The following is an 18,177-nucleotide window of genomic DNA, read 5'->3' as shown; positions in this document are numbered from 1 at the left end:
ATCAGGTCTTGTCGAATGACGAGAATTAGAGCTTTATGCACATGACGGTCTGTTGATTAGTTCCATTAGCCTTGCATTGCATAATTCCTGATATTAAGTTTGGACGGCTTAATACTAGCGAATTATGTATATGAGAGCACTGATGGGTTATCATAGATGATATGCGAGTTTTGAGTAGAGCGAATCGCGGGCTTTTAGAACATTGGAGACTATTTCTCGTGGCTATTTAGTTCTGTGTCTTGAATTTTGTTCGAGTCGACCTGTTCTTTCATATCCTAACTTGAAGTTCTTGTTTGCTAATCCTTTTGAAAAGTAGTTTGATTTTTCAACTCTATTCCTCTAATCATATGCATTCTTGTTTGATCCTAAGTGCATATGCTTGTTTGAAATCCTTGTTGTATCTATCTTCCTCTGTTTGAGTTCTTCTTGATTTATGTATTCTTTGATATAGCTTTGAATTTGTCTTAATGCGCTGTGCATTTTAACTCCTGATTCTGAGTCCATTATTAGAGAAATTATTGATTCCGTTTTTCTCTTATTTGACAGTGATCACAGCCAATTTTGAGATTTTATAAAAATTGCTGTTGATTAGATATATACTTATCTATATATGAAACTTTGAAGATTACTTATACAGTTTAACAACTATTTATTTTTAATACCTCGCCTGTACTTTCACTGGTTTACGGAACTGCATTTACTTTAAATACAAATTGACTTTCTAGTAAGTTTACTATAGTTCCAATGCACATCTTTATTTGATTATGTATTTTCAATGCACATCTTTATTTGATTATGTATTTAGGCATTTTTCAAAATTCTGGGAAGAAAGGATTTTTCTCTTTTATTCCGGTTGAGTTTTGTTTGATAAACTTCACTTAATTTATTTTTTATTTGAGTTTGGTTTAGCATACTACATTGTTTATGTCATTGTTGTTCTTTTGAAAATGTTGGACTCATAGCTTTCTTCTTGTGAACGAACTCATTCTCTCTTAAGCTTTTCCATATCCATGAATGTCATACTTGATTCTGTTTTAATCATTCTTTTACCTATTGTGGGCACTACCATCACTCAAGTTTTCCTTCTCTTGTGAATCTCATCCTTATATGCGACAGCTTGATTTGTTTTAATTTTGTGCATCGTTTATTCTCTCATTGTCTCTACCAAAGTTCTTAGTCAGAGATTTATCCTTGAGAAATTACTAATGATTGAGTTGTCTTTTCCTATGACTTTTGTATTCTTTAGATCAATTGAAAGCTTGTGTGATGTCTCATGCCTAGTGGATTTTGTTTGAACTACGTTGATATAAGATCATTTCTTGTATGGCTTGACTCCTTTTTAAGTACATCCTAAACTCCTTGAATGTTCTTCTGAGATGGTGATTTCAAGTATACTTTTGGAGTCTTGTTTTGAACTTTTTAAAGAAGTTTTGAATTCTCTTTGAAGAAATTTTAAACGGAATTTATTTTCTGTGGCTTGATTATAATTGAAACCATTCTTTCAATTTTGACAAAGTTGATTTAAAGTTGGCATGCGCTATTTTAAATGAAGTTTTGAAAGCTTCCTTGTTTAGTGGAAAGCCTGTTCGTTTGTAACGCACCACTTATTCTCTTTACCAATTTATAAGCAAATTTTTACCTCGGATTTTCTTTTCTAAATGGAGTTTAACTTTCTCTTTCGTCCTTGCCATAATTTTATACACGCTTGTTTGAATATGGACTTTGAAAATTTTTGAACAAGCATTTGATTCTATTCTGAGTTTTATGATTACTTTTGGTTAGGTTGTGCACCTAACTATCTTTCTAAAATATTTGAGGGAATATTTTAGCTCTTAGCCAAACCTGTGTACATTTTGTTTTTAAAGACCCTACATAATCTACTTTAACATGAAATTGTATTAAAGCAAAGCCACATTTATGCTTTTGTTACTCTCTTGAAGAATGTTTGTTGCTTAACTTTTCTTTTGGACTGCGAAGTGATTTTCCCGCTCGTTTTCGATTCTTTTAAGAACAATGTATTCTGAAGTATTTTAAGCGTACTTTTGAGTTCTGTGAGCCTTGTCTTGGGTTTGAGATATTCTTTTCTGTAAACCTCAAACTTCTTCGACTCAGCTTGAATTTGTTCAAACTAATGCACTGATTTTCTTCTTATTGATCCTATTGAATTTCTTTGATTCAAGGGTTATCTTTGAAGTTGTCACTTGAATTGTTTCTAGCAAACTTCGTTGCTTGAGCATCCTTGTTTATCTGGAATTGGATACATTATCTCAAATCTACGAGTATTACCCTTGACAACTGTCTCTTCTTTCTAAATCTTGTATCCTTCTGAGTAGGCTCGAGAATTATTTAATGTCATGTGCGATCTGTAGACGTAGTAATGTGATGCGTTAGTTCTTTAAGACGTGATATGTGTATATGGAAGGTGAAGTGGTAGGTGTACAACGTTATAAGTTGTGGGTGTTTTGTTCCTTGCGAACGGGTTTGCGGGTGTTAGGCTTATGATCGGCTATGAGGTTGTAAAGGAATTGGTGGAGTTGGGAAGGTAAAGTTCTGAAGTGGGTATGAGATTTGTCAGCGAACATTATAGCCGTTGTTTTCATACCAACCTATTTTGGTAGCCTTTGTATCACATTAATTACCACTTCATTTTGTGAACGCCTATCTTGATTTACACCCTATTTTGTTACCTCAAGTTTTTGTAAAGCCTTGAGATTATATGACCTTGTGCATCGAGCTTATCCAGTATCTTCTGCTTTACACCATACTTTATCCCTATATTTAAATCTTATGGTTATTCGGTATTTGAGAATTTATACATATATGCTAAGATTTCATACTTTTCTAAAAGTATTTGAAAGTACTAAGACTATGTATGATCTTATGTACTACTTTAATTTTCGAGGACGAAAATTTTTGTAAGGTGGGTAGAATGTAAGACCCAGAACTTTTGAAGAATCTTATTATGAGCTGTTTTTGAATATATTCATTATTAGAGATCTTACTTTCAGAAATTATTTCATTGAGAATGATTAAATCAAGTTTTGATAATTAAAGTAAAGATTTTACTTAATTTCATAATTATTGGATTATTTTCTATATTTAAATTATAAAGTTGGTAGTTGTGAAATAATAAGGATTTTATATGTTTTGGACTAAATAGTTAATATTTTAAAATATTAATACTGCTATTTTGGGAAAATAAAGGATTTAATTATATTATTTCTAATTATTGGATTTGGACATTTTATTGAAAATAATTTGTAAAATTGATGAACAAATAGTATTTTTATACATTTTAGTGTTGGGTTAAAATTTATTTCTAATTACTATATTGCCCCTAATTTTATTTGAAATTACTAAAATGCCTCTAACCCTAATTTTTGAAAATGAAATCCTAACCCTGAAAATTCTAACCCGGTCCGTTTCCCCCATAACCCAGCATCTGCAGCCTCTCCTTCCCAACAAACACGCAGCACAGACACACACCCTAAGGACCAGTAGCAGCAGCACACCCACGGTTTCCCTCCTTCCATGAACGAAAGAAACAGAAGCAAAAAGGGAAAGGGAGATTGAGCTACGGAAGAAGGGAGGAGGAGAGGAAGACTCGCACCGGCGTGCTGGTTTCACCGCCACCATCGCGCCGTCGTCTGACCGAGGAGGAGGAAGAGCATCGCACCTCACTGCCTCGCCACCGCTGAACTCGCGCATAGGAAGAGAGAGGATGCGCGAAAGGGAGCCACCGTGGGGAAGCCATCACCGCCTGCCACCGTCGCCGAGCGTGGGGCCTTCGCCGTTCTCTTTGTTGCCAACCAGCTCGTTGCGTCGCCGCCGTTGCCCTCACTGCGCCGCCGTCGTCCTCGTGACAGAGCCAGCCGCCGCCACTTATGGCAGAGTTAGAGAGAGAGAACTCGGGAATAAGGGAGACAGAGAGCTCTGCGGCTAAGCTGGGGTTCAACCACCGTGCCCAGTCGTGCTCGCGTCGCCGGCGCCACCTCCATCGGAACTGCCACCTTCAGAAAGGGGTTCAGGCCGCCGCAGGTGGCACTGTTGGAGAAGGGAGTTGCGTCTCTATGATTCTGACCACTGGGAGTGGTTCTATGATTTCTGGGACCACCGCCGAAGCTTCTGGCTATTCTGCCATCGCCGAAAAACTCTGCCGGTAATGGTCTTAATTGAGGTTTCTGTCTTTTTGGATTTTGAGAAGGTTTTGATGCTGTGTGGTTGTTATAGTTTACCCATTGGAGCTTCTGGCCGCTACTGGAGCTGTTGTCGGATCAGTTCGGAATCGCAGCTGCCTCATTGTGTGAATTCGATAAGTAATTATGTTTCGAAAGCCCTGCATTAGTGTCCCATACGTGTATCAAAGCCTTTACGATACAAATGATCTTAGGATTTAGTAACTGAGGTTGCTTGTTGTAATTTAGAGCTGTTTATGCTACTGCGAAAATGTGTGGGGCTGTGCTTTGAAGCTGTCGTTGATTTTGGGTCAAGACAAAAGGATTTTTGAGAGGCGTTTGGATTATAGTTTCAACGTGTCGAGGTAGGGACGCTTTCCGAAAACTATATTTTATATTGGAATTATTACATATGGATACTGATATGAGACAATGTGTATTTGGTGATTTTATCAGTCTTATGTATTGTTTGATTGTCTCGAATGATTATGAATGTTTGTTTCGCTGGATTGTTGTGCGGCCTTGTGAAACGAAATGTTTTTTTGAGTTGATCCTTTTAAAGATTTGAGTTGATTTGATTTTTTTGATAATGTGGAAAATGGAATATACCTTTGGATTCAGCTGGTTTGCTTTAAAATGATTTGGTTTTGATAAACGATTGTTGCTGAACCGTTTTCTTAAAGTTTTCGAAATGAGTTTAATCGGTTGATAATAATTTGATTTTAAAACGGTTCCTTGAGATATGACAATAAGATGACTGTTGGATTTAGCTTGCTTTTGAACTAATTTCTGGATTTTGGACCGTTGAAAAGGATTTTGAAATGGTTGAGTTGGGACTTGAACCGGGTGGCAGAGTCCAAGTTTTAGGGTAGGTGCTGCTGAAATTTCTATAAAAATCCTAGACTTTGTTTGAAAAGTTATTTAGAAAGGTTTGGATTGAGAAATTGTATTTTTTGATTTATTAAGAAAATATTTATGTTTTCGAGCTTAATTTATTTAAGTAAACTATATGTATTGAGTTCGATTTATTTAGAAAAGAATGATTTCTTTCCATTTTGAATCACTGAAAGAAAGTATTATGTTCTAATATTGATCTTTAATATCAAAAGGAATGATGCCGTTAATTAGGCTTAAGGATTTTCGTCCAGAGAAAATTTTAATGTTTTTAAAGGAAATTGGACTTTTGACTGAACAACTGCGTTTGTGACATTTTGGAAGGAGTCAGGGAATTGGTTTTAAGGAGGAACCTGAAAGTGGTTTTGATTTGGATGGATTGACTCTGTTTCAAGTGAATTGATTTTTGGATTAGATTGGAACTTGTGATTTTATATGACTCGGGTTCATACTAAATTCAGCTTTTATTTACTTGAACTAAGAATATATGATTTTAAGAGTTTTAATGAATTTTAAGTGAATTTGAGGAAATGAGTTATGTTATTCTCCCCTAAAGACTTGAGACTCTGCCGAGGGGCTTTTGTTATACAATCTCGTTGTTGGATGTATGATTTTGAATATTTCAGAATAAATCCATAACTTGCCATGGTTTGGAAGTTTTGGAAATATGATGCCGAAAGTGGCTTTGTTTTTAAAAAGGGGAATTTACCTTGAGTAAAAGTGGCTTATGAGCCTGAGATGATTTAAGGAATGAGAACTTTAAAGCCAAGGTTGAAAAGACTTGAAATTTGATTTCAAAGTGAAAAGAATTGAGAAAAAGTGATTTATGGCTTAAATGCTGATTTTATGAATTTGATGATGTTGAATGGTGGGAGTGCTATTTTGTTATGAGCCGGAATGGCTATGTATGATAATGAATTATGGTTGATTGCGGAATATGTTATGAGCCGGATGGCTGACTATGAATTATGAATTTAAGTCGGATGGCTGAGATGAATGTTGATTCATGGCTGAGAATGAATGCATATATGCTAAGATATTGATATTGTGATTTTGCACTTCCACTATCGGAGGCACGAGTTTTCCTGGAAGAAAGCAGTGGCTAGCCACCATGTGCTCCAGGTGGAGACTCGAGACTCTGCTGACCCTATGTCGTAAGTGTGGTCGGGCACTGTGAAAGTCCTGAATGAGCTTGCCCCTATGAATATACACCAGTGAGGGTGTTAGATATGGATTATGATTATGATCATGATGATGATCGAGAATAACTCGAGTTAGGGATGCACGACAGAGGGACAGTCCAATGGTTAGCTACCAGGACTTGTCGGGTTGGTTATATAACCGACAGATGATATCATCAGCCACTAGGACAGGCATGCATCATCTGCATCTATGTGACATTGTTTGGATGTGCATATTGTACTTGGTTTGCCTTTGTGATTACTTGTGATTAACTACTAATTGATTTACTTACTGTAACTGTTTGTTGTGCTTGAACCTTCCTACTTGTGTTTGCGACTGAAACTCTGTTGGATTGTGGTGGATTGACTGCTGTTGGATTGTTTGGGCATAGGGCCGTGGTTGAAATGAGATGGATCGATGGGTGGTTTTGGTTTTGTGTCTCTGGTTTAGAAAAGTATGAAAAACTAATATGGTTCAGTATAGATGAAATTTTTGAAAGGCTTTTGAATTTTTAAGAATTGAACAGTTCCTCTTTTAGAAAAGATTTCAGATTTCTCTTTTATTGTAAACCGTTGTTTTTGAAAAGAGGCATAAGACGGTTATTAATCACTGGTATGGTTTACTTTCACGTATCCTATTACGGTAATTCCCAAAAACCCTCTACTAAGAACCCTTTCGAGGATGATGTTCTCACACCCCTACAATTTTTCCCTTTTCAGGGATGGACGCAGAAGTCACGAAGAGTTTATCTTAGTTGTTGTTGAGATGCTCTGTATTGCTTTCGTTATTATTTATTGTTCCCTCACCTTTATCTTTATACTTTATGTAAGAGGGATAGGAATTGTATTGGTTAATGCTTGTAATATTATTCATATATATATATATATATATATATATATATATATATATATATATATATATGTGTGTGTATCTTTGTGAATTTTTGTAAGTTGTATTGTATGTATGGATGTACGTTATATAACAAAGGTAATTTTGAGTGGTATTGCAGTTTAAAATTTTAAATAGGCTCATATTTTAGTATTAAATAGTAGAAGAGTCGTCATAATATCCGATCTATCAGAGTCACGCAACCGGAAGCGTGAGTTTTGATAGTTAGGGTGTTACAAAGTTTACTGTCGAATTTATCGTCAATTAAATATACCGGTAACTATTAATTTAATTATTAATAATAAATAATATATTACTGTTGAATTTTCTAGGAAAAAAGTCCGATGGTAACAAGCTTCAAAATTTCGCAATTAAAATTTTATATCCGTCGATAATTAGCGGTGGATGAAAAAATTCTCCGATAAATAGTTACTGGCGAGATTTATATTATCGGATTTATTCCACTGTTTAATCTGACAATAAATAAGTTATTGGCGAATATTTTTGATAAATTTATCGATAAATTTGATAGTATCCGATGACTTTTTTATAATAAGATTATGGGTTTGTGTGGGAGAATGACAACACAAGAAAAAAGTTAAAAAATAAAAAAATAAAAAATAAAAAATTTAAAATAAAAGAAATAAAAATATTTAAACCGCACCTTTCTTTCAATCAAATTGAGAGACACAATGCATTTTTATTCTTCAATATTTTGTACGAGTACTGAAAAAAAATCATAGCTCCTTGCTGAAATGAGTTTGTATTGTTGAAATAACAACACTTATTTTATTTTATTTTTGGTAGGCTTAGTTACACTATAGACCTATATATGATGAATGTTCTACGTAATATCTTGATATAAATAATCATTCCCAAAATTTTAGTGACCGAGTAAAAACTTAAATGGTTTTATATCTAAATAAATGATGTTAATACTTAGAGAAAATTACATTTTCCTTTTCTATGAGATGTTAAAATGATTCTCTTCTCTCTTCTATTTTATAAATGTATATTTTCCTCTCTTCTATTTTTTAAAAAATTCCTTCTTTAATTTATTTTTAAATTTTTTGTGTTAATTAATATTAACTTTATTCATTTTTTAAGAAAAAATAAATTATTTTTTAAAAAAATACCTATTAATAAAAATTTTATTTTTTATCATTAAATTTTGCTTACCAAAATATCCTTTAATAAATTATTTTTTATTGATTAAATTGTATTTTTTAAAAAATTTAATAATTATATTTTTTTCTAAAATATTCTTCAATAATTTTTTAATTTTTAAATTATAATTTTACCAAAATTTTCGTTAACAATTTTTTTATATTTTACTATTAATTTTTTGATATCTATATATATTATTTTAACATTAAACAAAAAAATTTTTTGATATCTATATATATATATATATCTATATCCTTCATTGATATTTTGGAATTTATAGTATATTCTCTTCTTTTTATCCTATTTGATTTTCAGTTGCTTGGGGACAAGCAACAATTTAAGTTTGGTGTTGTGATGAGCGGATAATTTATACGCTTTTTGGCATTGTTTTTAGGTAGTTTTTAGTAAGTTCAAGCTACTTTTAGGGATGTTTTCATTAGTTTTTATGTTAAATTCACATTTCTGGACTTTACTATGAGTTTGTGTGTTTTTCTGTGATTTCAGGTAATTTCTGGCTGAAATTGAGGGATTTGAGCAAAACTCTGAAAAAGGCTGACAAAAGGACTGCTGATGCTGTTGGAATCTGACCTCCCTGCACTCGAAATGGATTTTCTGGAGCTACAGAACTCCAATTGGCGCGCTCTCAACGGAGTTGGAAAGTAGACATCCAGGGCTTTTCAGCAATATATAATAGTCCATACTTTATTCGGAAATTGACGACGTAACTTGGCGTTGAACGCCAAGTACATGCTGCTGTCTGGAGTTAAACGCCAGAAAAACGTCATTATCCGGAGTTGAACGCCCAAAACACGTCATAACTCGGAGTTCAACTCCAAGAGAAGCCTCAGCTCGTGGATAGATCAAGCTCAGCCCAAGCATACACCAAGTGGGCCCCAGAAGTGGATTTATGCATCAATTACTTACTCATGTAAACCCTAGTAGCTAGTCTAGTATATATAGGACCTCTTACTATTGTATTAAACATCTTTGGTCTCAGTTTTATTTTATTCTTCATCCTAAGAGGCTATTGATCACGTTTTAGGGGGCTGGCCATTCGGCCATGCCTGAACCTTTCACTTATGTATTTTCAACGGTGGAGTTTCTGCACACCATAGATTAAGGGTGTGGAGCTCTGCTGTACCTCAAGTATTAATGCAATTCTATTTTATTCCATTCAATTCTATCTTATTCTTATTCCAAGATATTCATTCGCACCCAAAAACATGATGAATGTGATGATTATGTGACGCTCATTATCATTCTCACTTATGAACGCGTGTGATTGACAACCACTTCCGTTCTACATGCAACAGAGCTTGAATGTGTATCTCTTAGATTCCCCAACAGAATCTTCGTGGTATAAGCTAGATAGATGGCGGCATTTATGAGGATCCGGAAAGTCTCACCTTGTCTGTGGTATTCCGAGTAGGATCCTGGGAATCCGAAAAGTCTAACCTTGTCTGTGGTATTCCGAGTAGGATTCCGGTAATGAATGACTGTGACGTGCTTCAGACTTGCAAGTGCTGGGCGTTAGTGACAGACGCAAAAGAATCAAGGGATTCTATTCCAGTAGGAGCGGGAACCAACCAGTGATTAGCCGTGCTGTGACAGAGCGCGTGAGCGTAGTTTTCACTGCGAGGATGGGATGTAGCCTTCGGCCAGTGTGATGCCTCCAGACGATTAGCCATGCGAGTGACAGCCGCAGAGGACCATTTTCCCGAGAGGATTCAAAGTAGCCATCATCGAACGGTGAACCCCTATACACAGCTTGCCATGGAAAGGAGTAAGAAGGATTGAGTTGAAGCAGTAGGAAAGCAGGCGTCCTTGAGCCATACAGTATCTCCATATGCTTATCTGAAATTCCCACCAATGAATCTGCATAAGTATCCCTTTTATTATTTCTTTTTATTATTTGATTTTCTAAATTCCATAATTTTATCTGCCTAACTGAGATTTACAAGGTGACCATAGCTTGTTTCATACCAACAATCTCTGTAGGATCGACCCTTACTCGCGTAAGGTTTATTACTTGGACGACCCAGTACACTTGCTGGCTAGTTGAACGGAGTTGTGAATTCAACTGGTGCCATAATAATGATTTCATACAAATACAAGGAATATGGATCACAATTTCGTCCACCATTTATTCGGGAATTGATGACGTAAAGTGGCGTTCAACGCCAAGTACATGCTGCTGTCTAGAGTTAAACGCCAGAAACACGTCATAACCCGGAGTTGAACGCCAGAAACACGCTATAACTCGGCGTTCAACTCCAAGAAAAGCCTCAGCTCGTGGATAGATCAAGCTCAGCCCAAGCATACACCAAGTGGGCCCCGGAAGTGGATTTATGCATCAATTACTTACTCATGTAAACCCTAGTAGCTAGTCTAGTATAAATAGGATAAGTTACTATTGTATTAGACATCTTTTGATCACTTTGGATCTAAGGAACATCTGGGGGCGCATAGTCCTTAGACCATGGGGGCTGGCCATTCGGCCATGCCTGAACCTTTCACTTATGTATTTTCAACGGTGGAGTTTCTGCACACCATAGATTAAGGGTGTGGAGCTCTACTGTACCTCAAGTCTCAATACAATTACTATTATTTTACATTCAATTATCTTTTATTCTTATTCCAAGATATACGTTGCACTTCAACTTGATGAATGTGATGATCCGTGACACTCATCATCATTCTCACCTATGAACGCGCGTGACTGACAACCACTTCCGTTCTACTTTAGGCCGGGCGCATATCTCTGAGATTCCCCAACAGAATCTTCATGGTATAAGCTAGATAGATGGCGGCATTCATGGGGATCCGAAAAGTCTAACCTTGTCTGTGGTATTCCGAGTAGGATCCCGGGAATCCGGAAAGTCTAACCTTGTCTGTGGTATTCCGAGTAGGATTTCGGTATTGAATGACTGTGACGAGCTTCAAACTCCTGAAGGCCGGGCGTTAGTGACAGACGCAAAAGAATCAAGGGATTCTATTCCAACCTGATTGAGAACCGACAGATGATTAGCCGTGCTGGGACAGAGCATTTGGACCATTTTCACTGAGAGGATGGGATGTAGCCATCAACAAGGGTGATGCCTCCAGACGATTAGCCATGCAGTGACAGCGCATAGGACCATTTTCCCGAGAGGATAAAAAGTAGCCATTGAAGACAGTGATGCCCTACATAAAGCTTGCCATGGAAAGGAGTAAGAAAGATTGGATGAATGTAATAAGAAAGTAGAGATTCGAGAGGATTCTAGCATCTCCACACGCCTATCTGAAATTCCCACCATTAATTTACATAAGTATTTCTATCCTATTTTATTTTCTGTTTATTATTAATTTTCGAATTCATCATAAACCAATTTAATCTGTCTAACTGAGATTTACAAGGTGACCATAGCTTGCTTCATACCAACAATCTCTGTGGGATCGACCCTTACTCACGTAAGGTATTACTTGGATGACCCAGTACACTTGCTGGTTAAGTTGAACGGAGTTGTGCCACACATAGCAAAGAGCCATAATAATGATTCCATACAATAACAAAGAATACTACATTGATGTGATCACAATTTCGTCCACCATTATCTTTAGTAATTCTTGTTCATATCTTTTATTTAACTTTAAAATCTTTTTCTTACTTTTTATCTTATCTTTTATATCTTTTTCATATCTTTCAAGTTTAACAACTTATCTTTTTCTATCTTTTTCAAAACTTCTTTATCTTTCTTTTAAGATTTAATTCGAAAATCCCTCCCCCCTCCGTATATATATATGTGCTCCCCCCTCACTCATTCACCACCTCTCCATTCAAATTCTCTTCTTCTATTCTTGCTTCCTTCACTTTCTTCTTTTTCTTTTCTTACCTTTTGCTCGAGGATGAGTAAACCTTTTAAGTTTGGTGTGAAAGGAGCCCTTTTCTCTCATTGAGATTCAAATCCCATGGCTCCAAGAAGTGGCAAGACCGCTCTAAGAAACTAGAAAGAAGATGACCCAACAATTATTTTCAAACCTGTTAGATTCTACACCAAGCAACATTAAGAACATTATCACAAAATAATGAGTAAGAGGCCAGTGATCCCTGAGGTCAGGTTCAAATTAGGAGAAGAGGAATACCCGGAGATTCAAGAGCAAATTTGAAAGAGATGCTGAGGGATTCTAGCCAATCTTGAGATCACTATTGGATTCAACATGATCCATGAATTCTATGCAAATCTGTGGATGACAGATAAACAAAACAAAGATGGAATAACATTCCATAATTTTTACACTATAGTCAGGGGAAAGATCATCTACTTTTATCTGGATAGAGTGAGAGAGATCTTTAAATTACCCTTACAAAGGGATGACCCTGATTCCTACAATAGAAGGATGGTAGCCAACCCTAAGCTGGATCAAGTCTTAGAGGACATCTGCCTACCCGGAACTCAATGGATTGAGGATGCAAAAGGCAAGCCAAACCAGCTGAAAAGAATGAACCTCAAGCCAATTGCTAGAGGATGGCTAGACTTTATTGGGCGTTCTATACTCCCTACCAGTAACCACTCTGAAGTCACTATTCAAAGAATTGTGATGGTTCACTGGATCATGATGGGGAATGAGGCAGAAGTCTACCAAATAATCCCCTGTGAGATGTACCATGCAGGTGATGGAAAGCTCAAAGATACCAGAGGATCATCCCAAAAGGAAGGCACTTGAGCCTCCCCAAGAGATCCCTCCAATTGAATTTTGGGATCGGTTGAAATTAACATCTTTTAGGGTTTGCTTTTACTTTTTAAAGAGGAGATTATCTAGGTTTATAAATATTCAGAAACATTCACAGAAAGAGATTACTTCAAATCTTCTTTTACTTTTGTAAAACATGAGTAACTAACCTCCTGGTTAAGGTTAGGAGCTCTATTTATTTTTTATGGATTAATATCATTACTCTTCTATTTCAATTAATGTTTGATTCCATTCTAAGGTGTTATTTTCTTTCTTAATCTTATAAATCTGGGGTGGAACGATAGTTTGAAACCTTATTCTACATGAGCACTTATGATTCTCGACAGAGTTATCTCGCTTGGGCTACAACTTGAAAGCATGCCACCTAAATTGCAATTTATCTAGGCTAATTAGATATGTGATATATAATCCGGTTAGCATTGGGTAATTGAGGTTTTGTGGTGCTAAACTAAATTTCTGAGCTTCACCCTCTAATCTGAAAGAATTGACCTTGTCTGTGGCGTTTTAGTTAGATTAGGAGAGATTAACTCACCAAGACATTAGGCTTTAATCACTAATGATTTTCCATGGAATGAATCACTCATTGATGGAATAGTGAGTAAGAAGTATTAATCCGGAAAGATAAGCACCTCCGAGGCCTTAACTACTTTCATATATTGTCTCTTTTCCATTCTTTAATTGCTTTTCTTTCCTTTCTTGTTTCATGCAAATTCAACAACAACAACTCTCTTTGTTTTTCGCCTGACTAAGTCCAACAAGATAACTATTGCTTCTGAATCCAACAATCCTCGTGGGATTGACCCTCACTCACCTGAGGTATTACTTGGATAACCCGGTGCACTTGCCGGTGAAGTTGTGTGAGTTCTAATTTTGTGCACCATGATATTGAGGGATGATAATGATTGATTATGATTAAGGTATGATGAGGGTAATTATGATATCAATAGATGATGATGATTGATTATGAGTAAGGTACGATGAGAGCTAATGATTAATGAATTGATTGAATACGGAATTAAATTGAGAAATGAATTATGAGTCTCAGTTACTGATAATTGATGAAGGATGGGGATTAGTGAACCTAAGCTTGGTAAATTGATGATGGATTAGGGAGGTTGAGGATTCCCTCCGGGTTATACTTTATATACGTGAATAGGGATTATGACGAGATTATGATTGAAAAGTGTGACGGGCACTATATCCCGGAATGAATAGGCGAGTTGAGGTTGAGGTTCCCTCTCTCGTATTATGATTATAATTGAGAAAGTATAGTGATTTACGATGTGAGGACGGTGGCGTTGTCCCACTCACAGAAAGGTGAGTCGAGATTGATGATTCTCTCACTTGCTGTGATAAACAAGTTGAGGTTGAGGATTCTCTCTCTTGTTATGGTGGGAAGTGGGTTGAGAATTCCCTCTCTTGCTACATCAGGGAATTAAATAGAGAAGGTTGAAGATTCCATTCGATTTAATTTCTGACTGTAGTGTAAACGAGTTAGCTTGAGGATTCTCTATCGTTACATTACAGTCTCTCTCTTATTGTGAGGTTGAGAATTCTCTCTTGGAAGATTGAGGATTCCCTTCGTATAGAGAGATAACATCCGGGTTAGCTACCGGACATGTCAGATCTGCCTGTATAACCAACAGATGAGCTCATTGGCCATAGGGAAGACATGCATCATTTGCATATGTATGTATTGTTTTAGTATGTATCTTGTACTTGGCGTGCCTTCTTGATTAAATATATCTATATGCTACTTGACCTAAATGTTTTATCTGTTAGCACTATCTACGTATTCCTTGTATTTTTTTGTCTATGATTGCATAACCCTCATGCTGGCGGTGGTGACGCTGAGGGTTGATTATTGATGCAATGGTAATGATGGAATGATTGGACAATTGAAAATGAGTTGCTTGGGTAGCAAGGATCGTGGCCTTGTCTCACTTGCTCTTGGTTAAAAATTGAGATCACTGGTAAGATTAATGACTTGTATTGAGAGGAAATGATATTGAATAAATGAAACTAAATTATTATGATACTGAGAGAATTGTTGACTTGTATTAAAAGGAAATTGGGAATCTGAGATTATTAATTAGTTGAGATTTAGTTTCTGTTTACCCTGTCGGGATTTATAGAGGACCTTAGGCTTGGATCTTGTCTACTGGAGTTTTAGAATTGCCTAGTAGGTTCGTGTAGTCTTTACATAATCTCTATTTAGAATTTTTACCCTGCTGAGAACCCTGTAAAGGATGATGTTCTCACCCGTTTTAGGAATTTCTACTTTATAGATACAAAATGTGATGCACCTCGCTCGGCGTGCAAGATCTGCTCTTGGAAAGCAAAGATTTCACCTTTGTGGTTTATACACTCTCCGATATTAGGGTTTATGGTTTGTGCTTTATCTTATTGAATTTAATGCCTAAAAATTGTGGAGTTAAACTCTATTGGCTGCACACATAAAAACTATTCTAAAAGTCGATGCATGGATGAGAAAAATTTTGGATGGGAGCTCTTCATGTTTCCAGTATTTTTTTTTTGTCATGTCTTCCATAAGAATAATAATGTCTTCAATGGATTTTTTTAATTTATGAAAGTACTTATAACACATACTTCATATCATGCAGACCAAGTTTATCCTCCCAGCTAGTGGAGAAAAGTGGATGATGCAAGTAATTCTGGATGCTTGGAAGTGGTTCAAAAGAAAGATTAAGCAGAAGCACTTTGTTCCCTATGATAATATTGAAGATATAGTGAAAAATCGACCCACGCAAGTAACCAAAAGTCAATTCATAAAATTGATCTATTATTGGAGTCATCATATAATCCAGGTAAAATTATACTGTTCTGTTCACTGCAATTTCCATTCTGCAAGTCTGGTTTCTGGTTTCTGGTTTAGGGCACTTCTAGTTACTGTAATTCTATTTTCTGTAATTCTGTTTACTGTAATTCCCGAATTTCGATTTTATACAATTTTGGTTTTGTGCACTTCTGTTAAGCTTACTCTCCGCTCTTTGCTATGGCTCCCTTTGTCTCTGGTAAGCTTCCATTTTTTCTCTTCCCCTGTATTTTGCCTGATTATATGTTAAATGAGTGAAACCATACTTGTTCTACAGTGATTTATGTATCGAATATACTCTTATGTAAAACCACTTTGAGAAAATTGATTTCTAATATTTTGTTTTGTCACTTATTTGTTTGATAAAAACATCCTTGGATCAAAGATGTGAGAAGCAATGTAGGTTACATTTTGTTTCTCATGTCTTCTTTTGTTTCTTGTGTTTATGTTTTCTTTTTAGTTATTTTTATGAGCTTTGTTTTATTTTTAGTACAAATGGGCTTATATGTTTCAAGTTTTAAAATCTCAATCACGTTAAAGATTGACATCAGGAAAGGTTAAGAAGTGTAGTGGAGACAATACTTTCTTCCTTGTTGTTCTTCAAGTCTAGAACAAAAGTTTAGGCACCACAAATTAGGTTTTGAAGGTATATAAAGACCTTATGGGATTTGTTTATGGTGATGATCAATCACTTTAATTCCATATATGCTCACATGACTTTAATTCAGAAAATAAATCTAATAGAGGTTGCACTGTAATTGGATATCAATGTCCCTTGTCTTGCTAAAATTTCTTGCTTTGATGATATTTTTCTCTATTGTTAGTTTTTCTGGGTATGATTTTCTTAATGCAAATTTTGGATCTCTTAATGCACATTGCTTAGGTTTCTCAATGCGTATATAATTTGGTCTTGTCGAATTCAAAAAAGCATCTCATGACATTCTAAATTAATGGTAATTTCCTAACCTACTTCAGCATTTAATTCTTGACTATTAATTATAGTACTGTACTGGGTTATTAACCTTAATCTTATTACACTCTTCAATGTTGTTGTCGTAAATATGCCTTTCTTTCTTTGATTTTCACATATAAATAGTAGGTTAATGTTGTTTAGCTTTTAAGATTGAAACTCTGAAAGATTCCTAATTTTGTTTGTATCACTGTTGTAGGCCATGCAGTTGCTGCAGCTGCAATTGTCTTCCCTCCATCAATTGCTCCTTATCAAAATGGTTGTGTTGCTGCTTGTGTCCCACTCTATCATCAAATTACTGTAAAAGGAGTAACTGCTTCTCGTTTTCCAAATCAAGTAGTTATAAATGGAGTAGCTGCTGTTCTTGTTCCAGATCAAAGTGCAGTAAACAAAGAAGGAGGAGCTGTTTCAGTTGCTCTTGTCCTATATCAAAATGCTGCCAAGGTAGAGATGACTTCGAAAACTACTGCATTCTCCCAAAATCCTGCACTTGTTCTTGCCCCAGGTGTCCCAAAGTATGCCCTTGTTACTGTTGTACAAAGTCCTTTTGGAGAAGTATTTTCAGCTGTTTCTATTGTTAGTATTTCAAATTATATTATATTACCCGCTCAATTTGCAATTATGATATAGTTAGAGTATAAATAAGTGGGATTGCTAAAATTTAGTGCTCATTTATTTTAATGCCATTGTCAAGTTTGTCAATGTTACTAATTAGTATCTATCTTTTGCCATTGTATTTTCTCTATTTTTAGTTTGTATTTGACGCAAAAGTGCATGAGGTTGCAGAACTACATGAGAAAGGATTATCTAATTTGGTATCTCTACAGTTTGTGGAAGTACCACTACAATTTGCACGTGTATTAAGGTATGAACAAATATATTACCATCTCTAATAAAATTATAAAAATGGATATATGTTTTCCTTCATTTTATTTTATTTTATTTTTGGCGAATTGCTGCTATTAATCTAATATTACAATCAGGATGGGTTGAGATGGATATTTTGGGCATAAAGATCATTTTAAATCCTTATGTGAGATGGTGGAAGTTGGTAATGATTACTATCTTCTTGGCTCTGATTAATTATAAAAGGAGAAGTTGGTTGATTAATGTTAACAATGTAGTAATAATTATAAGGGTTAAGTACTTTTTTCGTCCCTAACGTCTTGGGTGAAAATCAAAATCGTCCCTAACCTTTTTTCCTTATTAAAATCATCCTCAACGTTATAAAATATTATAAAATTGTTCTACTTTAATTTCATTTTCTTGACCAAATTACGCTTAAAATTAATAAAAATAATATTAAAAAACAAAAATAACCCCAACCCCCTCCC

Source organism: Arachis stenosperma, chromosome 1 (assembly GCF_014773155.1).
Source record: "Arachis stenosperma cultivar V10309 chromosome 1, arast.V10309.gnm1.PFL2, whole genome shotgun sequence".
NCBI classification, from domain to species: Eukaryota; Viridiplantae; Streptophyta; class Magnoliopsida; order Fabales; family Fabaceae; genus Arachis; species Arachis stenosperma.
The sequence above is the reverse complement of the archived record's forward strand: the minus strand, read 5'-3'. Positions refer to the sequence as shown.